Source organism: Tamandua tetradactyla, chromosome 3 (genome assembly GCF_023851605.1).
Source record: "Tamandua tetradactyla isolate mTamTet1 chromosome 3, mTamTet1.pri, whole genome shotgun sequence".
NCBI classification, from domain to species: domain Eukaryota; kingdom Metazoa; phylum Chordata; class Mammalia; order Pilosa; family Myrmecophagidae; genus Tamandua; species Tamandua tetradactyla.
In genome coordinates, this window is record NC_135329.1 from 203,639,266 (window position 1) to 203,664,227 (window position 24,962).

Consider the following 24,962-nt stretch of genomic DNA (forward strand, 5'->3'; position numbering starts at 1 on the left):
AAATGTCTGCTCAAGTCCCTGCTTTCAGTCTTCCTGGTTATATACTTGGTAGCAGTTTTGCCACATGGAAATACTATATGACATTGATTGTACACTTTAGATGGAATACATGATATGTGAATTTATCTAGTGAAACTGCTTAAAAAATAATTAAGAAAAAAAAAGAGAGAACAGAAGAAGCTGCTGTCAGGCCCAGATGGTGTTACAGGTTAAAAAATTATCCTTCATGAAGGAGAAAGTTCTTAAGCAACATGATAGATTCAGAAGTCCATGAAAAGAGGCCTCTGATAATATCATCATCAATACAAGATGTATCACCTACCTCACATTACAAATGTTTGTGAAATGAAGCAGTACTTGTGTGGCTGCTGAACAGCTTTCAACAATACAGCAATCACTTTTTCTGTTCAGAAAGTCCTCTTTCAGCAACAGCTGTATGGAATCAAAACTCAGGCTGCAATGCTTTGGTGGGGGAGTGATGGGTCCTGAAACTTCTAATACAGAAAATAGCTATGCTGACCCTTATGTTTGGCTGTATTGAGGATTTTACTTGCCTTCTCCGTGAGCATGTCAGTAGTGTGGTGGCAGTACCCAAGGGGACAATAGAAGCACTTTTCACTCCATTTGAAAGAGTTCAAACATTGGTTCAAGACCACAGGCATCAAGACAAATTTACAAATGCTTATCAGGCTTTCAGGGCACTGAAATCCCATAGAACTGGAGAGTATTCTAGAAACTTCATGCCCATTCTTTTCTGTAATGGATTCAGCAGTGTTCTTTTTTTTTTTTTGCCTTCATGGTCCCCTAAGGAGTATTTGCCTACTGGAAGACTCACTGTGAGTCTTATCCATAGATAGATAAAATCATTAACTCATTTGGTCAATGATTTTATCTGTGGACACCACTGGGTGCTACGTTGGGATTCTTGTTTTTTCAACTTAATGTTGTAAAAACTTACATGAAGCCTCAGATTGGTGGGGAGTTCCAATCTTTCCCTAAGGCTTTCCAAAATATCTAGCTACAATGGGACAGGAAACTGACAAACCCTTTCACAGGTGCCCATGTGAATTACCATCAGTCCAGCATACCTTGTAGCATAATCAATGGGACTTATGAGTTTATGTTAAGGGTTATATGAAAGAAATCATTAGTTTAGTGTTATCTATCAACCAAAAATGCCTACATACAAATTGGTATCAGATGTCCAGGGTACATGAACTATGGGCAAAGCTGTTTTCTTTAGGTACCATCGACAACAGAATAAAAGGTTTCATTAGGAAAATTAAATTACATTTTTAAAACACTGCCCAAGAGCTTCAGGCTAATGGTCTGATTAACAGCTGTTTATCTGATGACCTTTGACAAGAAACCTGCTTATCAAGATGATTCTTTTTCTGAAAACACTGTGAACTTCTGTATGGAAAGCCAGAGGAGGCTATCATAGTCCCATGACTTCTTAGGTTTACTTTTGTTACCTTATTTTTTGCATGTATGTTTTTGAGAGGCATTACAGCGCATAGTCTTCATTAAAGTTGAGCACAAACATATTAGAACATAGCAAAACAGAGAAGAAGAAGCTTTTTAGGTAAAGGCTTTTCGTGATAAATAACTTACCTTAGTTTTGAAAATAGCACCAATTGGGATATTATCCTGAGTGTTTCTATTTATATATGATAAAATCAAGCACCTAATGAAATATTATCCTGAGTGTTTCTATTTATATATGATAAAATCAAGCACCTAATGAAAGATGCGTCTGTTTTGTTTTATAAGTTTGAAAGGGATGAGTTATCCTAAGTCTTCAGTCCTTAAGGAGATTTTCCACATATTTATTTACTTATTTACTTAATTTGGAAATATAATAAATATACAAAAAACACAAATTTCAAAGTGCATTGTAACAAGTAATTATAGAACAGATTTCAGAGTTTGGTATGGGTTATAGTTCACAATTTACAATTTTTCCTTCTAGCTGTGCCAAGACAGTGGTGACTGAAAGGAATATCAATGTAATGATTCAGCAGTCACACTCATTTGTTTAATTCTATCTTCTCTGCTATAACTCCACCTTTTCCTTTTAGCTTTCTCCCAATTGTTAGGGGTATTTGAGCTATGCCCATTCTAGCTTTTTCATGTTGGACTGGGCTTTTGATAATATAGGGCAGGGGGATGGAACTAGTTGATGCTCTGGAGTGGTTGGCCTCTCTGTGTTTCAGGACTTATCTAGCCTAGAAATCCATCTGGAGTTCTAGGTTTCTGAAAAGTAATCATAGGGCATGGAACCTTTGTAGTATCTCAGGTAGAACCTTAGGTGTTCTTCAGGGTTGGCAGGAATGGTTTTGATTGGGGGTTGGCAAACCATGGTAAATAGCAATATCTAGCTGATGCTTGTGCCAAGAGTAGCTCCAGAATAACATCTGTTCTATTGGAACTCTCTAGCTACTGATATCTTATGTAGTTACCATTCTTTTTCCTCTCTTGGTCAGGAAGGTATTGTGGATACCAGGGTGCCAGGGCCAGGCTTGTGCCTGGGATTCACATTCCACAATGCCAGGGAGACTTTCAGTCCTGTATGAGACGTTCCATTGTTATCAATAGAATGGACAGTTTAGTCCCTGTTCTAGTTTGCTAGCTGCTGGAATGCAATATACTAGAAATAGAATGGCTTTTAAAAGGGGGAATTTATTAAGTTGCAAGTTTACAGTTCTAAGGTTGTGAAAATGTCCCAATAAAGTAAATTTATAAAAATGTCCAAATTAAGGCATTAACAAGAGGTTACTTCACTTAAGAAAGGAGATGAAGTTCAGGGTTTCTCTCTCAACTGGAAGGGCACAAGGCCAACATGGCTACCTCTGCTGGCTTTTTCTCCAGGCTTCTTGCTTCAAGAAGTTCCCCGGGGGTGTATTCCTTCTTCAGCTCCAAAGGCCTCTGGCTGCCTGGGCTCTCTGGCTCTGTGGCTCTCCAAAATGCTTCCTCTTTTAAAAATTCCAGTAAACTAATCAAGATCCATCCGGAATGGGTGGAGACACATCTCCCTCTAATCAAAGGTTAATACCCACAATTGGGTGAGTCACATCTCCATGGAGATATTCTAATCAAGTTTCCAATTGACAGTACTGAATAGGGATTAAATGAAATGGTTGCCTCTACGAGATGGATCAGGATTAAAACATGGCTTCTCTAGGACACATAATCCTTTCAAACTGGCACAGCCCCCTAAATCATGATCATGTTAACAAGTAGCTATTAATAGATTGGAAATGGGTTGTTAGATATGTATATTCTTAAAAATGCGTTTTACTCAGAAATGGACAGCACAATACTACCCAATTGTAATGCAATTATGTTAAAACACTGAATGAAGCTGCATGTGAGGTATAGGTTTTTTTTTTTTTCTTTCTATTATTGTTTTAATTCTTATTCTGTTGTCTTTTTATTTCTTTTTCTAAATCGATGCAAATGTACTAAGAAATGATGAATATGCAACTATGTGATGTTATTAAGAATTACTGATTGTACATATAGAATGGAATGATTTCTAATTGCTTTGTTAATTCTTTTTTTAATTAATAAAAAAAGAAAAAGAAAAAAAATGCGTTTTAAGGTTGGTAAAATTACCTTTGAGGGAGAAAATAATGAATAAAAATGTGGTAAATTCTTTCCTTAGAGCACCAAAGTAAATATAGATGGGACATGAACTGAAGTATTCTATTTAGATGACCATTATTTTTATACTTAATTCAGAAAAGAAACATAGGAAGTAAAAGCAGCTGTATTAAGAATGAAATAACTGGAAATTACCTGTGAAATATTTTTTCTCAGGTTCAATATACATGCCTATTTTTATACCTTCAACATTTTTTTTTTTTTTTTTTTTTTTTTTAAAGGAAAGACAGAGAGAAGGAAGGAAGGATAGAAGGAAGGAAGGAAGGAAGAAAGGGAAACATCTTTAAACATTTTCTTGCTTTTATTGTATTTTGTTTTTTTGTTTTTGTTACATGGGCTGGGGCCGGGAATCGAACCGAGGTCCTCTGGCATAGCAGGCAAGCACTTTGCCCGCTGAGCCACCGCGGCCCGCCCTATACCTTCAACATTTATAATCTTAATACTAAGAGAGGGTTGATGTTCAGTGGATAAATCACAGTGGTTAATGAATTATTCCATTGTACCTTGTCTATTGCATCTAAGGGTAGATGAGTACCCTGAATAATCTTAGACTTTCTGAGGGTTTTCAAAAGGCTCACACCAAGAATTGGCTCAGTTAATACTAATTTCTTGTGATGCATTCCTTGACCTGAGACAGTTGAGTTGACTGGTTCTCCTTTTGTGTGCCTGCTCAATCTTCTCCTCTGGTTTGTAACATCTCTCTTCCTGAGAAGCGTGTGTTTATCTACTGACCCTATTAATTTTACTGGTAGTGTCTGAGTTGCTTAAGAGTCCACATCATCCTCTTTTCTCTATTCTTACTGACTTGTTTGTATATGTGTGTGTATTATCAATAAGTTGTTACTTTTTATTGCTGAGTAGTATACTATAGTGTGGAAGTACCACAATTTGTTTAACCATTTGCCAATTAATAGACATCTGTGTTGTTAGTAGTGTGGAGTTACTATAAACAAAGCAGTCATATACAGATGTTTGCATGAGTAAAAGTTTCATCTTTCCAACATACATGTCTAGAAATGCAATTTCTGGGTTGTATGGTGGTTACAAATATAGTTTTTAAAAAAAACTGTGAGAGTGACTGTATAGCATAATATTTTCCATAAAAATTAGTTTTTTCCCCCATCAGTGTTTCCTCATATCAAAAGATTTCTAGAACCCCCTAGAAATATTTCTACTTAGAATTTTCTATTTATTCACACATCTTCCTAACATTGCATGAAAACATTTTTGGTAGCGATCAGAAGAAGGGTCATTTGCATCTCCCAGGGCTCCTGGGATCTGCTGTGAATGTCATTCTATAGACACCTGGGAGTGTCTGGAATTATTCCTGATATCGAGTTCTCAACAACAAAGCTCAACAGACTAGAGAATGAAAAATGATCATGAAAAAATTAAAGGATGATATTATCAAATAATAATTTGTGAAAAATGCTATATTATTAGGTTGAATTCCTTAGAACTGGACCCAAACTTGTAATTCTCTCAGAGAACTGTAAGTTATACAGACATACAGTTAATGGAAGATGAAATAAAATAGTTCAAATAACCAAAAAATGTCCTATATATTGTCAGCTTTGGTATAATCCAACAAGTATCTGAACCCAGCAAAGGGCTACTGAACTAGTATTTCTGCTCACAAAAGGGGAGCACCAACTTCAGAATTGTGAATGCTTTCCCATGGTTTGTTTCCAGCCCATTTGCATGACCTTGCTTGAGATCCAACACAATTTTTCACTAACTACTGTTCCCTGGTGTCCCCAATGGCCGAGCTCTGTCAGCTCATCAGCTGGGCACACATCCAGTCTAAAGCAAATGTTCTGTTGTGGCTTTGAAGAGGTCTGTTGGCATTTGACTTAGAAAGTGTGTGATTTATGACAAAACACATCATGCTGTCCACCTCAAAGTCTGGTGTTTCCATTCAGTGCCTTTGGGAACTGCAGAGTCCGTGCTCAGAGGCTGCCACGGTTGGCTGTGATAAGCCCAGAGCTTGGTTCAGATGCTCACATCTCTTGGTTCCTCTGAGGTTGGCTCATCTGGATGCTGACTTGGAGTAGAGCCCTTTGGGCATTTGGCTGAGTAGATAGTGCTTATGCTTCTCATCAGGAAAATTCCAGCAATGACTGCAAAATAGCTTCCATAAACTAAAAACTGGAGAAAAACAAATGGAATTAATTAGCTGTATATAAAAACTGATCATATGTTATGATAATACAGGAAGCAGTTGGTTTGCTTGGATTATGGAAAACCTGAGACCCAGGATCCAAACATGGGCTATTTGGATTTGCACAAAATATTCTTCTCCTATTTTAGAAAAAAACAGTTATAAAAGTGCATCAATACCATGACTATGAGTTTGCTCTTTGGAGGCAGAGTGTATGGGCTCAAATCCCAGCTACTATCATACGCAATGGAAAGCATATATCCAACTGGTCTACGTGTCCCTATTTGAAGAAAAGTGCAAAGCTACATACTATACCTCCAAAAATGAATTTCAGACACTGAGATTATTTCTGACCTTCCTCAACCCCCTTTTTTCAGATCCACGCACAAAATGTGGAATTGGGCTCAATTTTAGTTCTTGGTGGAGCAGGGAGGAGGGCACTGGGTTCTGGAGGCATACACCCTTTCCTCGGGGAAATCTCAGTAAACCTCAGACCTGGATGGTGAGAGGAAGAGGAGGCATATGCAGGTACAAAGGTGAGAAAGTTATCTAATGTGGCTTTAGGAGCCAAAGATAACCTTGGCCTACTTGTGGTTACTCCTGGAAACCTACTTGGAAAGTTATGCTGGTGGTTAAGGAACTACTGATTTTTGAATTTGCCTGGGCGGGGAATTCTTCAAGAAATTTTTATGCTGGCCATGTGAGGGTGAGAAGACTTGGAGAAGTTACCTAATAGTCTACAGTCCCACCCACGCCATCAGCAGTGGGAGAGAAGTATGGCAACGCACCTGGATACTGATTGGCAGGTTGAGCCCCCTCTGATCCACCACAATCACGGTTAGGATGGTCTGAATCACCAAGGCAACGAAGGTGTTGATTCCAAACACCAGGGCGTAGCACTCGATGCTCAGGTTAACCGCGATCTGAAACCTACCACCACACTCCTGTCAGGATTGTAACAAGAAGGTACATGAGATTTTTTTTTTGCATGGGGAGTCACTGGAAACAGAACCCAGGTCTCTGGCATGGCAGGTGAGAACTCGGCCACTGTGCCACCATCACCTGCCATTTTTGTTTTTGTTTTTCTTTAAAGACAGAATATGAAGAGAAAGCAGTGTTTTCTTAGTGCACTTCTTGTCTAAATCTCTAGTATCTAGATGCAAAGAAAGGGAGCTTACTTAAAACAGCAGTTAATGCCTGCCGATGCAAAAAAAATTATACATACATACATACATATATATATATATATATATATATATATATATACACACACATACATATGCTTTAAAACAGCAGTTAAAGGTCAAATCCTGTAATACAGGTGTTACATGGCAAAATCCCTCAACTAACCAATATACTGCTTTCAGAAATTAAACCTAATGTTTAAATAAATTAAACATTTATGTTGTAAGTTCTTATAACCTGAAAATATTAGATGCTGCCTGATTTTAGAAACCTTTTAGCACTGAGTTTTTATTAAAACGCAAGCCTGACCCAACCCCAAAGGAATTTATAGGAATTATTCATTTTCTTGTCAATTGTCTGAATTATTCTTTGGAAGAGCCAGACCATGATTGCTTGTATGATTGAATTAATCTTGTAATTAATTCATTTATAGTTCTTTCTTGGAATACAGTAAAGGATTTTGGTTCTGCTATATTTAAAATGATGCAAGAAGAAATAATGTAATCCTACCTAACAAAATCCTCGCATTAAAAATAGGAAGTCAGGATACATAAATTTGATTTATCTGAGACATTTCAATGCAAAAATAAACTTGCCAAAGGAACTCTCTCAAGTTTCACCTACTTTCTTGGCCTCCTGATCTTTCCCTGAGTTTTTATATTTCTGTGCTTTTTCAACCACTTATCAAGATCAAACATTTTTCACAAATTAAAGGAAACATTTTGAAATTTTCGACTTAACTTCCTTCCCACAATTTGAAATTCAAATGTCCCTTATTTCTTTCGTAAGTAACAACGTTCACTTTTTGTAAACAGCTTTGGCCATACTGACATGGAACAAAATGTTTTCATAGTTATTTTTAAAAATCTCTGGAATTAAAGACTTTTATAATCTTTGGAGTTCCTTTTTTCAGTTTCTAACTTTTTATGACTTTTCTGGAAATAGTTTGCTTCCCACAAAAGTATATGCCTACGATCGCTCAAATTAGCAAATGAAATTAAGGATGAAATCTAAACCTAATCATTCAAAACTGGACTGTGGCTTGTCTTATGGAAAACTGTTTAAAATAATCAACACCTGACAACGCATCACTGCTTTCAGTTTATACACCTGTTTTTTTCTGATAACTAATTTTAGTGATGTTCTGAGGATAAACTAGTTAAATATAAAGAAGTTTAAGTTGTGTCTAATTTAATATGAAGTGCTGAAGATTTAATCTTGCAGTTTCCTAAAGTCCTTCTCAGAGCAGCCACAGGAGAGGACTGTGGGCTGTGTTGGAGGGAAGGTGTGGGTGAGGACACTCACACTGCAATGGTGATGAGGAGCATGTAGCCTGACTTGAACATCAAGTAGCCGGCATAGCACGCCCAGATGCTGTCCGTGTAATGCATGAGCAGTAAGGCCCCTGCGTTGACCACTGAGAAGATGGCCAAGGCCAACTCTCCAAGGAGATCCCAGTTGACTTTCACATAACCCACTGCGAAGGCTGCCATGGCCCCTGGAAAAAAACATTAATGAGGATCCAACATCTTGACTCAGCACAGGAGAAAGATCAATATGCTTTCTAAAAACCCAGTGATGTCACTTAATTCTAAAGATGAATATTAATTGCACAGGAAGAGTTTGTTCCACTTAAATGTGGATTTATCCTTTTGGCTTCTATCTTTGCTTTCTATTTTTTCGGTCATTCATTTCATTATCACACTACAACCTGATACTGTACTATGCAGAGGGCTTGAAAGGTTTTCAACACAGTCAGGACAGAAAAGGATAAAATAATTCCTGGGAGGCTACACTTGGCCCCTCTATACTTGCTTCTTCATCAGGAAAGGTTTTTCAATGATGTGTATCATGTGTGGTACACCCGATTTTATTAATCCAAATCTTATTTCTTTTTTAATACTAATCTTATTTCTAGGCTTCATCTTAATTGTTTACGGCCTGCCCTAATTTACTGGAAGGTTTGAGTGAAAGGACTTACACTGATTTAAGATGTTGTGTAGTTGACAGTGACTACTGTTGTAATGATTAAAATGCCCTCTGAGCAGAACAAATCGATCACCATGGAGAAGTTTAGCACTTTGAGAAACAAATTTCATCGACGTTGCCTACAATCTACACATTGATTAAATGAATATAAACCATCAGTTATCAACCTCCAAATGTCGCAATGGCTTCTACTGCTCCATTATAGACAGAAGAATTTTGGGATGGGGCCTTGTAATCCCACAGGATCTGAACATGGTTCAACACCTGGTTGAAACCTGCTGTGGAAAAGGCTCACCACAGGGACCAGTAAAACAGGCGCTTCGAGGAGTAGCACTCCCTTAGATCTCACAACCACTGCACAAAAACCCTCACAACCACATTGTGTGGGCCAGAGCTGCTCCGCTGGCCGTCACCCAGACTCCCTGACACAGTGAGCATTTCCAAAGTGGGTTTCTCTGAGCAGCCTGGTGCATCAACCTCCTGAGATTCTTCCGCCACTGCAGCTGTGCTTGGTGAGGTCTGCACTTCTTTGCTGGGTTTTGCATGAAAGAACATGCTCTTCTTGGGCATCGGTATAAAAAGAGAGCAAAGGAAGGCCAGGGTGACAGAGGCCAAGGAGATGATGTTGAGGTTAAAGTAGGACACATTGGCCAGGGATACCAGGAGCTGGGCCAGCACGGAGGCCGCCATGTAGGCCACCAGCGTCACACTCCTGCAGTAGCTGCTCACTCTCTGGTAGTGTTCGGGGCTGACCACGCTGTAGATGTAGGCATAGTAGGCCACCTCGGTGGCGGTGACCACCCCGTAGGAGAACTCGACAGCCTGCATGGCCTTCACCCCTTGGCCAAATAAGAGCAGCAACCAGGTGACAATGAAGCTGAGGGCCTGTAGGATGATAACTGGTTTGTAGCGGACGTAATCGGTGAGGATGAACACGGGGAGCAGCAGGGCCAGGTAAGCGTATGTTCAAACCGGGAAGATCTCGTTTATGATCTGCAATGGCAAAAAGGGGTCATGTGACCACAAAGACCACAAAAAAGTGAGAAGGGTCTCAGCATGGGACATGACAAGGCTGCATGTGGGTATGCAATATCAAATTCTGTATCTAACAGATGGAAAAGCACAATAGAAAACTGAGTTTCAAGGAAACCACTAAGAAAAGAAAACTGCCCCTCATTCCCAAGAAAGCAATCAGTTTACATGGTGTGTACCTCATTAGAATAGTATATTGGGATAATATGCAATTTGAACTATTAAGTTTATACAGTGTTTATGCCTGAGCCTATTAGTAAAAAAAACTGTTTAATAGACAGTTAAGGAGATGCCAAAAATTTGAGCCCTTACGGAGGCCATCTGGATGAGCACACTTGTGAAGATAAGAACAAATGACCTTGCAGGTTTGGGGAGTGGAAATAAAAGTTAATGGTGCATTTCCTCTCCTTCTTGGCCAACTTTGTTGGGCTCCCGACTCACTGACATGCCTACTAAATTCTGGCCTGAATTTAATATGGGTCATCTCATAGATTAGTTAGAAATGCAGGTCCTCAATTTCCTAGATGGAAGGGACTGAAGAAGTTGTTGCTCTTCGGGGTATGATGGGGAAGAGCAGCAACCTTTCAAACCACGGAAGCTTCCATCATGGTTGACATCTGAACCCATGAGATTGATTGACATCTGAAATCATGTGCGCAGTTTGCAGGACTGAGCTGCACCTTAGAGGCCGGATGCACTGAGGGGTCCCCAGTAGGTGCAGGAGAGCACCCTGGCCCCAGGTATTCATGGCTGAACAAGAACGTACATCTTTTAAGTGTGACATGCTTTAAGTCAGGATACTTTAAAGCAGAGTTGTCTCTAAGTGGTTTTGGTCCCATGAACATGTCTTTTTGTCCTTGCCACTTTCCATACAAACCAGTGCCAGTGGCTTCCAGTTGCAGCCACTCTGTTCCACATTTTCATGGCTATGGTTGACATACTAAAACCAGCTCAGTGTAATTCCTCAGCCTGGCCAGCCCATTCTCTTGGTGCATTTGTTATAGGTAGAAGACGCAGATCTTTCAAGTAAGAGAATTTGGGGGATTTTGTGCTTCTAGGGGAAGAGGGAAAGGTTGGGAAATTAAGCTGTTCCTGTCTCACTTGTGGGTAAATAGTTATATTCAGAACTGTAATTCTTGTCCTAAAGAAATGCTAAAAATTCTTTATCACATCATGTTTACATTTCAGCAATCTGAAAGCTTATTACAAAGGACTCAATTACGTGCTTGAGAGTGATTTCATTTTAGGATTAGTATAATAGAATCAGTGGAGACTTGAGATGTTCCCATGCAGTAAGACTAATATTAGGACTCTATAAAAACACTTTTGCATGCTTTAGCTGCCCATTTCTGTGAGTGTGAGGAGGGAAAAGTGGAATAGCTCTATTCCAAGAGAAATACCATGAAAATGAGACTCACTGAGGTCAACGCATTCACCCTATTTCACGTTGACTGAAGCCCTGTCCATCTTCACCTCAAGCCACATTCAGACAAATGTGCATATTCACTCACCTCTGCACTCGTCAGGTTTTTATCTGGGCCAAATGAATATGGGATTAGGAATGGTTCTGAGGGTCTCATCATGGAGAAAAATCCATATAGACAGAGGATCACAGTGGGATAAATCCAGGAACCGCTTGGTGAGCTCGGGAAAAACTCCATGGCTGTTTGAATGAAAATATAGCAAAAATGAACTGATATTTATTATTTCTGGCATATTGCATATAATGAAAAATGGATTATTTTGGAATGTTTTATGCAAATAAAAAGTTTTGTCTATCCATAGCTGTATTGAAAAGGTGAGTGATGAATAATCGGTCCCCAATATGTGTGGTGAGCCAGTCAGATCTTTTTTACTAAATGAACTTTTCATTCATGATTGTGGGGTTAGAGACACCCTTCAGTACTCTTCATTACTAACATGTAACGAGTATTAACTGAGAAGCAGTAAACAATGGGCCAAAGAAGAATGTTCTTGTAAATGTGTTTCAAAATAAAACAATGACTAGTGAATTCTTGGTGTACATGTGGTAGAAAAAATACTTAATCTAAAGAGTCAAATCCAAAGTAAGCATATACTGAACACAGACTGAGTTACTAAAACCTTCTGTTATCTGCCCACTTCATTTAAAATATATATATTTAATTAGAGAAGCTAATTAGAGAATGATGTAATTAGAAAAATCATGGAGAAAATACAGCATTCCCATATACCCCCCATTCCTAATCCTTTACAATCACATGCCCACTTCATTTTTTTTTTCCAGTTTTTATTTTATTTGCATGGGTAAGCTCCAGGAATCGAAACTGGGTCTCTGACACAACAGATGAGAATTCTGCCACTAAGCCACTAGTGCACCACTCCCACTTCATTTTGATACAATAAATGGGAGGAGTTTATAACACATTTATCTCTCCATTAGGCTCTCCCTTGCCTAGCAGTGTGCTGGGCACACAAAGGGCATCTAAGAAGCATTCTGATTTGTGTAAATTTTTCAGACTAAAGAAAATTCCTTTAATTTCTAATTAATTGTCGCAAAACAGTACCAGTTCAACAGTTGAGACAGCCCAGTTCCCAGGCATTGTAACCATGCAAACTTTTGCTCTTTAACAGGAGCAAAAGATCACTTGACTTGTGCAAATGCACTATTTCTCAGCATACTGTCTGGAGCAATGGAAACCATAACTGCAGTGAAAAGATTCTGGAGTTTCAACTTGGGCAGGTTCGAGTTGAGCCATCAATAGTATTTGGTACTTGGCTGACCCAGGTTAATTTTTAATTTTACTAAAACTTCAGTTTCCTCATCCGTAAAATGGGACTAATAGTACCTAAACTCACATGGACTGTTCAGAAATGATCACCTAGTCAGATATCCTATGGAAATAGGAAATTTCACATACAGAATGCAATCAAGAAAAACTTCAGATCAGCAGGACTGATTGCCACAGCATTGATATTTGAGTACAAAATGGTTTAGCTGCAAGCAAGGCATTTGGACTGTACAGTTTGATAGCCACGAGGGTCGTGAGACTATTGAGCACTAGAAATGTGGTGAGTGCTAATTAAAATTTATGGACTATGAGTACACACTTTCTTAGAAAAAAGTACATGGAATATCTCATTAATAATTTAAACCAACCAACCTCTGTCTAATGTGAGGACAGAATGTTTTTATAAACACATTCATGCTAAAAGTTAAGGCTTAATATATAGGACTTTTCAGGGCAGTTATCATTGAAAGTGGGTTCGTGAGGGGAAAGGTGATGCTTACCCCAGAAACCAGGGTGGAATTCAAAGGACCCCGGGGGAGGGGCTTCACGAGTGGCTGGGAGTTGGGGAGGACCTGCTGGATTACATGATGCCTGCCACTAGGCCTATCTTTAAGTTAAATAAAGTAAACACTGTTTACCTTATATCAACAAAGCCCTGGATAAAGCTGAGCTGACACAATGCAAACAGCATACGGAAGTTGGATGATAGCAATAGGGGGCAATGCTGACAATGTGGAAATTTTACCAAAAGCAAATTGGGGCTGACTATCTACCACCCACTCACTTAAATCCAGAAACCAGGGGATATATCTTCTTCCTGAGGAGCTGCTGGGGTTAGCTGGGCCTTTTTCTCTGTTATTACCGTTCTTGTAGAAAAGGCTGTCCTGGATAGGCCACTACCAAGAGTTGGTCATCTTTTAGAGAGTGCACCTGAAGACCCCTGGGCTGATTAAAGTTCCTGGATCACCTATCTCTTCATGTCCTTACTGTTCTCAATTGGATCTAGCTGGGGAGACCAAGTGGAAAAAGACAATAGAGAGCCCATTGGAACCGTAGAACCTGGCACACAAAACATAAACCTTGTGTCTCCACCAGTGGGCTCCTGCCTTGCTGAGGGCTGGGGTGGTGAGAGGTGGGCATGGGGATGACTGGAAAGGTCCACAAGGGAATTTTCTGGGGTTGATGAAACCATTCTATTGTCTTGAGAGAGGCATGTGCAAGTATAAAATACCCAAACTGTTCACTTAAGATTTATGCTTTATATTGTATGTAAATTTTACTTCAATTTAAAGCAATCAAAATCCTAAACTCTGTCCCAGAAAGCATTTTACTTGTACCACTCCCCACAGCCTTGGACTTTCACTATTGTTGCCATGACTGGAGTTTTTCCAAATTCCCCATCAGGGCAAGTTCTCTTATTTAATCTGAAAATAGGATAGGATCTTTGAACCTGGGTCTATCCCAGAAAATCTACAATAACAGTGCTCATGAATTAGAACTAGAATATGCTGTCAAACTTTGTAAGATGGCCCCAAATTGCATCCATTTTAAACAATAGAATCATCATGCCCACTTGGATGAGACCAGATGCCAACTCGGCCCCACTGCCTTGCTCTCCCTCCCTCCTCAGGATAACAGAGAGTAAGGGAGTTGAACAGATGCATGGGTTCCTGCCTCCACCCATACCTTTTCAGGTCCAGGTGTGCTTCTTACCTTCAGATCCAAGGTCTGCTCCTTCCTGCGCGCAGACACTGCGAAACTCAGCCACAGAGACCTTTCCTCTCAGCTGGCGACCTCCTTCTGCTGCAAGAAGTTCTCTGCCTTCAGGATGGAGCTGGCAAGAATGATGGATTTATATCCAGAAGACCACTTCCTTCCCAGCCACCCTCCTGGTAATCCCAAATTAGACACCTAGATTCAGACCTTTCTGCAATGATTGGGAAGGTACCCAAATCAAAACTCTTTAAAAGACATTAAAGAAACAGAATTTACTACCCTGGTATTTTGTACAAACTGGTTTACAATTCCAGAAATCATAGAAGTAGAAGCCAATCACCCAATCATAATTTTTCCATCAAACTGTTACTGACTCTGGATATGCTGGATCCTCTAAAATGGGTCTGCTGTTTGGTGTTGCTAGTACCAATAGAAGGAAACCAGGTTCAGTAAAGCAAAATAGCACTTTATTCTTTGGCCAAAGAATGGAGAAGGGTGGACTCATGTCCAAAAGGGAGCTTCTCCCAGCAGGGAGGTGTGTGAGATGCTTTTATAGGGGTGAGAGGGCATGGTTTGGGTTTGTGCAATTGGTCCCACTCAGCACTTTTGCACTTTCATCTGCAGTCAGCAATCCTGCACTTCTCTTCTGCACATGATGTTCAGCCATGGACATCTGGGCTGTTCTTGTGGTAACGGGTTTCCTGTGCTTAGTTCCTGAAAGCAAGCATACTTCAGACTAAGATTTGATGGAATAGCTTCCTGTGCTTAGTTTCTGAGAGCAAGCATTGTTCTGACAAAGGCTAGTAGAAACTTTTATAAGTGATAATCCAAGGGTGACTCTTCAGCCTGGTAACAATCCCTCATCTGTCTACACACTATTCGTCATTCTTGAGGGGATTTGGGGACAGGGGGTCTGGCTTCTGTAGCTGCTTCCTGCTGAACATGGATGTCATTATAGGGCCCAGTAGAAGAGCCAAACTTTTCCCTGGTTACCTTAAGGGACATTTGATTGTAACCAGGTTAAGTGCTGAGTTGTTCGTTACCTTGGGTCATGATCATTTGCAGCTTAATAGCTTCTAGCTTGCTACTCACGAAGGACACCGAGCAGTTAAGAAGGCAGGGACTGAATATTAAGAGCATGATATGTCCTCATATGGGACGTGAGTTGTAACTTGGGCTATTAGGTTTTTTTTATGATTACCCTGGAGTAATCATAACATCCTGCACCCAGTTACATAAGTCTTCTTTCCTGAAATGGGTTCTTGCATGAAAGACAATTATTTTGGGGAAGGAAAACTGTCCACGTCTTTTGGTGAACCAGCCCCTGTTTTCACTAAACCCCATTTACATGCTTTTTCCTTTTATTCCTATGTGTATATGGGAACCTCTGGGTTGGGCTCTTCAGGGGAAGGGACAGGATTGATGTTCTGCTGTGTTCCTGGGCTGCCTGTTTTACGATGGAATTTGCCCTGTTATTCCCTTTTATTTATTTATTTAGCTTTCTCTTTCTGTTGTTCCCTGCAATAGTCTGCTTCTTGGAGTTGCAGTACAGTGGGAGTATGTTTTACCTGTTGATTCTTTAAGGTGAGCATTCCCTTCTCCTTCCAGATAGCTCCATGGGAATGGAAGATGGTATAAGCATACTTGGAGTTTGTGTAAATGTTCACTATTTTGTCTTTTCCTAATTCCAAACTCAGGTTAGGGTTATAAGCTCTGCTTTCTGGGCAGAGGTTCCCAGGGGAGATGCCCTTGTTTCTGTAGTTTGTTCTAAAGACATCAATATATAACCTGTTAGCCTCTTCCCTTCCCTTTTATCTTAACTAGGGCCTGCACTTTGGGTGGTGTCCAGATGGTTACAGGCTGACTGAAAGTTAGTTTCTCTGCTTCCTTTAAAAGGGAAGAGGGGGCATGGTTTCTTTTATGGGGATGAGGCAGCATGGTTTGAGTTTGTGCAATTGGTTCCCAGGGGAGATGCTCTTGCGTCTGGTGGCTGTAACTTCTCTTAGGCAGGGTGGCCAGCCCTTTGCTGTTGGTACAACCATTTTGAGATATATGCTATTTAGAGGTCTTGGCTTTTGAGTTAATACCCAAGCGCTACTCTCTCTCTTTTTTTTTTTTTAGTATTTTATTGATAAAATTAAACATACAAATATACAAACATTCTTAACAGACCAACATTCCATACGTGGTGTACCATCAACGACTCACAATATCATCACATAGTTGTGTACTCATCACCATGATCATTTTTTTCAACACTTACATCACTCCAGGAAAAGAAATCAAAAAGAAAAAATTTATACATACCCTTACCTCTCCCTCTCACTGACCACTACCATTTCATCTAGTGGTCAATTTATTTTAACCTTTGTTCCCCCTATTTTTTATCCATATATATTTTTTACTCATCTGTCCATACTCTGGTTAAAAGGAGCATTAGAAACAAGATTTTCACAATCACACAGTCACATAGTGAGAGCTATGTCATCATACAATCATCTTCAAGAAACAAGGGTACTGGAACATAGCTCTACAGTTTCAGGTACTTACCTCTAGCTACTCCAATACACTATAAAATAAGAAGATATCTGTGTAATATATAAGAATAACCTCCAGGATAACCTCTCAACTCTGAAATTGCTCAGCCACTGATACTTATTTTTTCTCATTTCTCTCTTTCTCCTTTTGGTCAAGATTTTCTCAATTCCTTGATGCCAGGTCTGTCTCATCCTGGGATTTCTGTCCCATGGGCCAGGGAGATTTATACCCATGGGAGTAATGTCTCACATAGGGAGGGGGGAGGGCAGTGAGTTCACTTGCCAAGGGCTACTCTTGATTTTTCATGGATGAGGAGATAAAATGTCTTGGTTAAGTCCAGAGACTTAGAGCCAGAGCCTATAGTAATAAGATTTTTAGCTTTCTAGAGGCTCTTTCACATTCTGGTTCCTACTGTATAGGGACTTCTTCTTTGCCCTTAAGTTGCTCATGGAGGAGAGATTTGGCTATTAGGTCAAAGTCGGGTATTCATATTAGACAAAACCCTTGCATCCCCAAGATGTCCCTGAGTTGTTTTTATGTTTGGGGTGAGGTTGGACTACAAATGGCTTCCTTTCTTTCTTGAGAGAGACTCTTGTGTAATTTCTTTAAAGATAGTTGAGGAGTTTTTAAATCCTTGGGGCAGGATTGTCCAACAGAACTGCCTCTTTTACTGGGTGTCTGGGTCTTTCCATTCAAAGGCAAATATTTCTTGGGACTCCTGGGCTAGAGCGATGCAGAAAAAGGAGTCTCTGAGATCTAGTCTTTAGTACCAAGTGTTCTCAGGTGGTAGGGAAACTAGCAAGTTGTAGGGATTTGGAACTACAGCGTGGATGCCCTCAGGGGCCTTACTTACTGCTCTTAAATCTTGTACTATCTGATACTCCCTGTTGGACTTCTTAACTGGAAAGATCAGGAAGTTGCAGACTGATCTGCAGGGTCATTTGAGTCCTTGACTTAGCAGGGTTTTAGGGGGGGCTATGCCTTTCAAGGCTTCCTGCCTTAGGGGGTATCGCCTCTGTTGGGACAGTTATACCCTGGTTTTAGCTTTACTACTACTGTTTGGGCTTCCTTGGTTTGTCTCATTAGCCCTTTGCCCAGATTCTAAGATCTATTCCTGGCAGGTCTGTTAAAAGCAGATTGATTGGGCCTATTTCCTTTTTCTTTTTGGCCATTAACATGATGAGTTTGTGTCCCTGTGAAAGGAGAATATTTATATCTAACATTTCTTTGTATTGCTTATTTAAGAGATCTCTTCTTGATGGAGGGATGGGGCACCCCAGGACATATAAGAAAGAATGCAACAAGAGCTTGTTCACTTAATTTGTATGCTAGAGGTTCTATAAATGATTTACGGTTGGCATTTCCCATTATCCCCTTTATATTTCATTTTTGTTGGGTAGCTGTTGTGTGCAACATTGAGTATGTGTCTCCACTATCCATTAAAAATTCAACAGCCTTGCTTCCTATGTCCAGGGTCAGCGAGGGCTCTTTGGGGGTTATGCTGATATGCCCAGGAGTCTGGTGAGGAGCCTCTTGGGCCCGTCATTCCTTGTCTATCTGGACCATCTTGAAGTCTCTTGGTGGTGGTTGTGCGTGTGTGTGTGGGGGTGGTGGTGGTTGCTGTTCAGGGCACTTCCAATGTTTCTTGTTCTTTCTGGGCAATGGGGCATCACTCACCAGTGTTAGTTGTCTCCATTGGGTGAATTTCTTTCCAAATTTACCCATCTGATACTGGAGGGCCACAGCTGTCAGAGTGGCATCCTGCTGGGACTTTCTGTCCTCTTTGTTTATCTCCTCTATATTTCGTTCGTTGGCCACCTCTATCAGCCTGGACACGGGGGGGTTGTATTCTAGCTCCAACTTGGGTAGCTTGCATTCAAGGCCTGGGGCTTTGTGAAACAAGGTGTGTTTTCCTACCACGTTGCCCTCAGCTTTCCGGAGAGCCTGGACCTAGGGTATCTGAGAGCCTTAGAGACTCCCTTAGTCTTTTAAGGAAGGCTGAAGCCTCTTTTTGGGTATCTGGTCTAAGTTTTACTATCTTGTTCTGAATGATGGGCTTTTTTTCCCAGTGGCTTTCATTCTCCCTCAGGAATATACTCATATTCTAGCAGTGTGCTAGCTTCTGTCTGTCCTCATTATCTGGATAGCCCCACCCAGAATCACAGTCAGGGAAGGCTAAGTTATTTGGTCTCTTTATTAGATGACCAGTATTGTCTTGGTTTTATGTGCTTCCTCCCTTGCTTTTGTTAAGACAGAAATCTTTTCCTCTCTCATTAGTAAAATGCCTAGGAGGGATTGCATGTCAGCCCATGTTGAACTGTTAGTGAGGACAATTGTTCCTCAATAGGTTTTATGTTAAATAAAACTGAGTTAGGTTGTTTAAATAAACTGACTAGACAGGTTAAATCAAGTAGCATACTACAGAAAATTTAGATTTTATATAAAATAAATCTTTCTTCCTTGGTCTCACACAGGAGTTAAAATTCCAAAATATAGATAATATCACTTGGTGCTGTGTGTTCTGATTCACCTTAGTTCCAATCAGATCAGTCTCTTTCATCTTCTCAATTGAAGTTGATCCTTTCTTTAGCTTTTCAACAGTGGCTACATGGAGTCATGTTCTAGAATTAACATAACCCTTTTAGTATTTGCAGAACTGGAGAACTTCAATTCTGAGTCTTGAAATAGACACTCAAGGTTCCAGGGAGCTACAAGGTTATACATAAAGAACAAAGTATTTTAAAATATAGTATTAGCCACTAAAACCCAGGAACAAATGTGACGGTTGTAACAGCTTACAATTTAGGCTTGAATTCCTTTATGAGCATCTTCCCAATGAAGCTCTTTCCAGAAATAAAACATTTGTCATTCACTTATCTCTAGGTTATTAACTTCAGATTACAGCAGAAGTTTTTTTTTCCATATTTTTACTAGGGTTATGTTAATTAATAGATAGAACATAATTTATAGATTTGCCTTCCTTCTCATTTGAAACTTCCTCTTTTTTTTTTTTTTTTGCTGAACAGGAAACTTTGACTGGCTTTTGACAGTAAGTACTTTCAGAGACGCCTTACAGTAAAATAACATAACTGATGGGGAAGTCTGGAGGTTTTTGTGAAATATAACATTTCAAAATAATTAAAACTGAATAGTAACATTATATTATTGTCTAACATCATGCAGATTAATATTAGGATATAACAGGGACAATGAGAACTTGTTAAGTCTTTAGAAATTTCTTATAGTCTTCAAATATCTATATGAACAATATTTTATTAATATCCATTTGACCAACAGAAGGCTAGAAAATCCCTTGTCATTTTCATAATTTAAACACTTCTCATGCAACTCATTACATATTAAATAATGATTTTTAGCACCTCAATTTTATAAGGTGAAAGAATAAATTCTTTGCAATAGCTTGAAATAAAAAGATATCTTTTAGGATTTGCCTTGAGAAAGTAAAATATCAAAAGTTATCAGGTTTGAACGTTATGTCAAGCAGAAAAATGCCTTCCTGTGACATCATTTTTTTGCATAGGCAGGCTCCAGGGATCGAACCCAGGTATCTGGCACGACAAGTGAGAACTCTGCCACTGAGCCACCATTGCCCACCCTGTGACAGCATTTTTGAAACCCTCTATCTTGGTACAAGGCCAAGAACTGGCCATATGGGATCTTGCCCCAATTTTGGGTTCTTTGACAAAACAAGTCCAATTGAGGGATGGTATTCAAAGATTTCCAGTGTTTTAGGATGCACACCAAGGGGTTCTCCTCTAGCACTGAGGGTGACACCTGATTTCCCACACTGGAGATGGTGGGGTTCTTTATTTGAGACCACCTGCCCAACAACAGTTTCCAATGGATAGTGGGGACTCAAATTCTACAGGCTTGGCCCAGATAAGTTTCTTAGATTTCTTAGTTGTTCCTACAACCAGGCTGCTATGGGATGGATTAGATATCCAGCTCCTAGTAGGTCGTGAGGCATCAGGTTTTGAGGGCTCAAGCTTTCAAATACCTTCACCTTAATTCCCAGGAGAGTTAGTCTCTCATTTCCCAAGGAATCCTCCAACACCAAGGAAGGGACAAGGCCTGGATTATTACATTTTAGTCACAGGAACTACTGTATGATGAGGCTGGATACCTTTCTAAGAAGATGGAGAAATGAGGGGTGGGCCAGGTATCTCTGCAAGTTTCCCCGGGATAGAGTGCTGAGTCCGGGCCAACCTCCGGCAGTACAGAACACACATAAATAATCAGGGGCTCGCAGGGGCTACCCATGATTTCTTCTGGCCCTTGGACAGTTTCTGCCGACACTGCCCAGAAGCTTCCAGAGCATCCATGGGGTAAAGAGTGACCCCCACAACTCTCCCGGTCAAATCAACAAGGCAGGGCCAAGCTGTGGTTCAACATTTGCAAGAGACTGTAAGGCCAGAGAGGCAAAGTGTCCGAAGGAAGAGATTGAGAGAAGAAGGTAAGAGGGGCAGACAGATGGCTGTTAAACCAAACAAGTCAACCAAACAAGTAGGAGAAGAAAATTCAGACTTACCCCTATTCTTTCTAAGGGAGCCTGTTCTGGGAGGTGTGAGCCTTGTGGTCAGCCAGACCACAGCCCACTCATACATACCCACACATCCTTGGGTGTCTCTACCTTAGAGCTCTCCAAGTACAAGTCAAACTTCTAAATCAAAATTAATCAAGTGCTCCCTATCCTGTCTGCTTGATTTTGCCAAGTGGATAAAACTCAGAAAACACTGAGTATGGCTACTACTTGTTTGTGGCTGCAGGAGTCAGGGAGGGACACGCTGATGGGAGGACAGCAAACAGGAATGCCTCGCTCCCTCTTCTGTCTTTTGGGGACAGAGAGACTCCAAATGGTCCGGACAGAGTAGTCAAAATCTGTTACCAATCTTATGTGGGCCAGACCCTCTAAAATGGATCTCCTGTTTGGCGTCACTTGCACCAATAGAACGAAACCGGGTTCAGTAAAGCAAAGCAGTACTCTCCAAGGTGAGTGGGAAATTCTTTTATGGGGGATAAAGGGGCGTGGCTTGGTACATGCAAATGGTCTCACTTAGCACCTTTGCACTTTCCATCAGCAGTCAGCATTCCTGCACTTTTCATTGCACAAGTGCAGCCATGGGCCTCTGGGCTGTTCTCATGGTTAATAGCTTGCTGCACTTAGTTCCTGAAAGCAAGCACAGTTCAGCCAAAGGCTGGCTAAAAATTTTTATAAATGCTAATCCAAGGGTGATAATTCATCCTGGAAACAAACCCTCAAATAGGGAACATTCTCCAGAATGAAGCACTCCACACAACTTCCAAAGGTACGAGTAAAACTGGGTATTAAATACACAGGCCAGGGGTGCATGGGTGGTTCAGTGGTAGAATGCTCGCCTTCCTTGTGGGGGACAGGGATTTGATTTTCGGATCATGCACTGCGCCCCCCCCCCCCCAAACACAAACAAACAAACAAAAAACACAGGCCAGTGTAGTTCAGCTTTTGGTCAAAAACTTTTCAAGAGGAGATATATGCATTTGATTCTGGCTGCATCATTTCTTGTTATTTGCCAATGAGGCATCTGCTGATGACCTAATTCCTCCCAGACTTCATGGAATCTGTGTCTCTGACTAGATCTGCCTCCTCTCAGCTGCAGCAGGAGGAATGTGCCTACCAAAAACAGGAAAGCCAGTGTGGACAGCTGGCAAATGCACTGTGGGCAACAGGACAAATGCACAAAAGTAGGGAAAAACTGTACTTCAAGGAAAAACCTGCACTGTTGGAGCTATTTTGTAAATCTTTAAGTTGCAGGTAAATTAGTAGTGGGAAATAATTCTTGCCTATAGACATGCAGATGAATTCTATCTACGGAAGGGACAACCCTTTCTCCCTTCCTCACTGGAAAAAACAGTTTTGCCTCAGTTGCACATCAATTTCAACATTCCTGATCTAGAAATGAGTCCAATCTTTGGATTCTTCCTTAATAAGGATGTGTCAATCTTAAGGAATTCCTCATTAATGAGTTCAATAAAATCTTTACTGTGTTTTCACTTCTATATACATATGAGAGCCATGACATTATCCTTTTCCAAAAATTACCTTTTAACACTGGTTGCCATTCATCCTGCATCTAGCCTATCTAAATAACTTCCAGGTTGTACCTCTGAATCTAATCCATCTGCCAATAGCTGTTAAATTACTGAACCAGTCTTGACTATTTTGACATCTGCTTGTCCACCTCCCAGCCTTAGGCCTGCTGGTTTTTTCTCTCCAGGTTGGGTTGGCAGTGGCCAGGGAGGCCCCGTGGAAAGAGCAGGACTTTGATGTGCAAGGCCCCTGCCCCCTGGCTCCATGACTGCCCGTGGACCTGGACCATGTGCTTATCTTCTCCAAGACTCTTCTTAAAATGTGGATGATCATCCCACCTCTCCAGGCTTTGCTGGGAGGTGTCCAATCTGGCTCTTAGCACATAATGGGAGCTCAACAGAGCTTCCTTCCCACCCTTCGCATTGCCATCACATGTGACAAATTCACCCAGAATTAACAGCTGGGGACGAGCAGCCCAGTGATAAATTTCTTAATTTCAGATAGGTGCACAGTCAATCATTTCCCCTAAACCGCTAAAACCAGCAGAACAAAGAAATTCATCTGTGAATATTTAGGCTTGAAAAGCATTTACATTTAGTTACGCAGCCTCCAGAAGCCATTGTTGGTCTGCAACCTACAAGGACTGAACAAAATTAGTACTTTTGTCAACTGCGGTTAAGATGAAGATAGTGTAAAGAAAAGCATATTTGGACAGGTTTTCAGTGAACATCCGTGGCCTCGGGTTCTGTGGGTCCTGGCACTTCAGCAAGAGTCGGTCTTATTTAATCTGCTTTCCCAGATGGCCAGGAACGAGAACCACAGCCAAGCCCACCTGCGGGTCTCCGCGCCGTGGCCGGGTGGGGCGCTGAGCGCAGCGGGCAGCCTGCCCACTTCCCCCGCGAGCGCGGGCGGCGGCCTCGGGCCTCCCGGGCTCCTGAGCTCACGCGGGGCGCGTCGGACCGGGCCGGCCGCGCTGCAGCCCAGGACCCGCTCTGCCCCGGCCCGGGAGCCAGATGGGGAGAGGGGGAGAGCCGCACCCGGGGAAAGCCGGAGCTTCTCCACTCTGCACCTCCCACCGCGTCCTTACCTAGAGGCAGGGGGCTCTGCTCAACCCCCCGAAGAACTACCCTGGGGACCAGCGCCGTCGTCGGACCACGATGCCGGGCGCGAAGGGGAGGGGCTGGGCGGGGCGGGGCGCCGGCTCGACCGGAGGCCCGTGGCCCCGCACCACATTTGCATATGCTAATCAGACTTCCGCCTTTAAACTGAAGGCGGGAACCCGAGGGCTGTGGACCTGTTCTTCCCGGACAAAACAAGTGAACTCGGAACCTGCGTGGAGCAACTTCAAATAACAAGGTGAAACATCAACGCAACATCAGTGCAATAAAGCAGGGTGAAATAAATCCAATGCCGATTATTTATTCTATTTACAAGTATGTCTTTTCTGTAAATCCATTATTTCTTCCCCAAACGTGAGGAAGGTACAGCAGTGATCCCGGTTTTGCAAATGAGAAAGGGAGGCACAAACATTTAACATTAGGAAATAAAGAAACCTGAATTTAAACCGGGGCAAACTGGCTCCAGACCCATTGCTTATAATCCCTCTGTACTTTTTCAAAAAGATAGTGTTTTGAGACTAAATAGTCTCATATACTCAAATGTGGACTATATACAAATAGTCCATATATTAAAGTAATAAATTTTTTTAAAGTGGAGCTTTCTTTCTTGTCTTTTTTTTTAATCAGAGGAGTTGTAGGTTTACAGAAAAATCATAAGGGAACCACCCAGGGTTCCCTTATGCCCTCCACACACTCCC

At 41.1% G+C, this 24,962-nt stretch overlaps 2 pseudogenes across 1 annotated transcript; one reads left to right on the forward strand and one right to left on the reverse strand.

The window, feature by feature from the left end:
• The first annotated feature begins 251 nt into the window (after positions 1–251).
• LOC143676605 (mitochondrial nicotinamide adenine dinucleotide transporter SLC25A51-like) lies at positions 252–1,174 on the forward strand (annotated as a pseudogene).
• Positions 1,175–3,607: 2,433 nt separating this feature from the next.
• Positions 3,608–24,318, reverse strand: LOC143678182 (thiamine transporter 2-like; annotated as a pseudogene). Its single transcript, XR_013173098.1, has 8 exons — positions 24,234–24,318; positions 14,518–15,234; positions 11,545–11,696; positions 9,169–9,994; positions 8,318–8,510; positions 6,616–6,757; positions 4,086–5,814; positions 3,608–3,849 (listed from the first exon to the last, which is right to left on the reverse strand). The product of XR_013173098.1 is annotated as a thiamine transporter 2-like (transcript).
• Between the last annotated feature and the right edge of the window lie 644 nt (positions 24,319–24,962).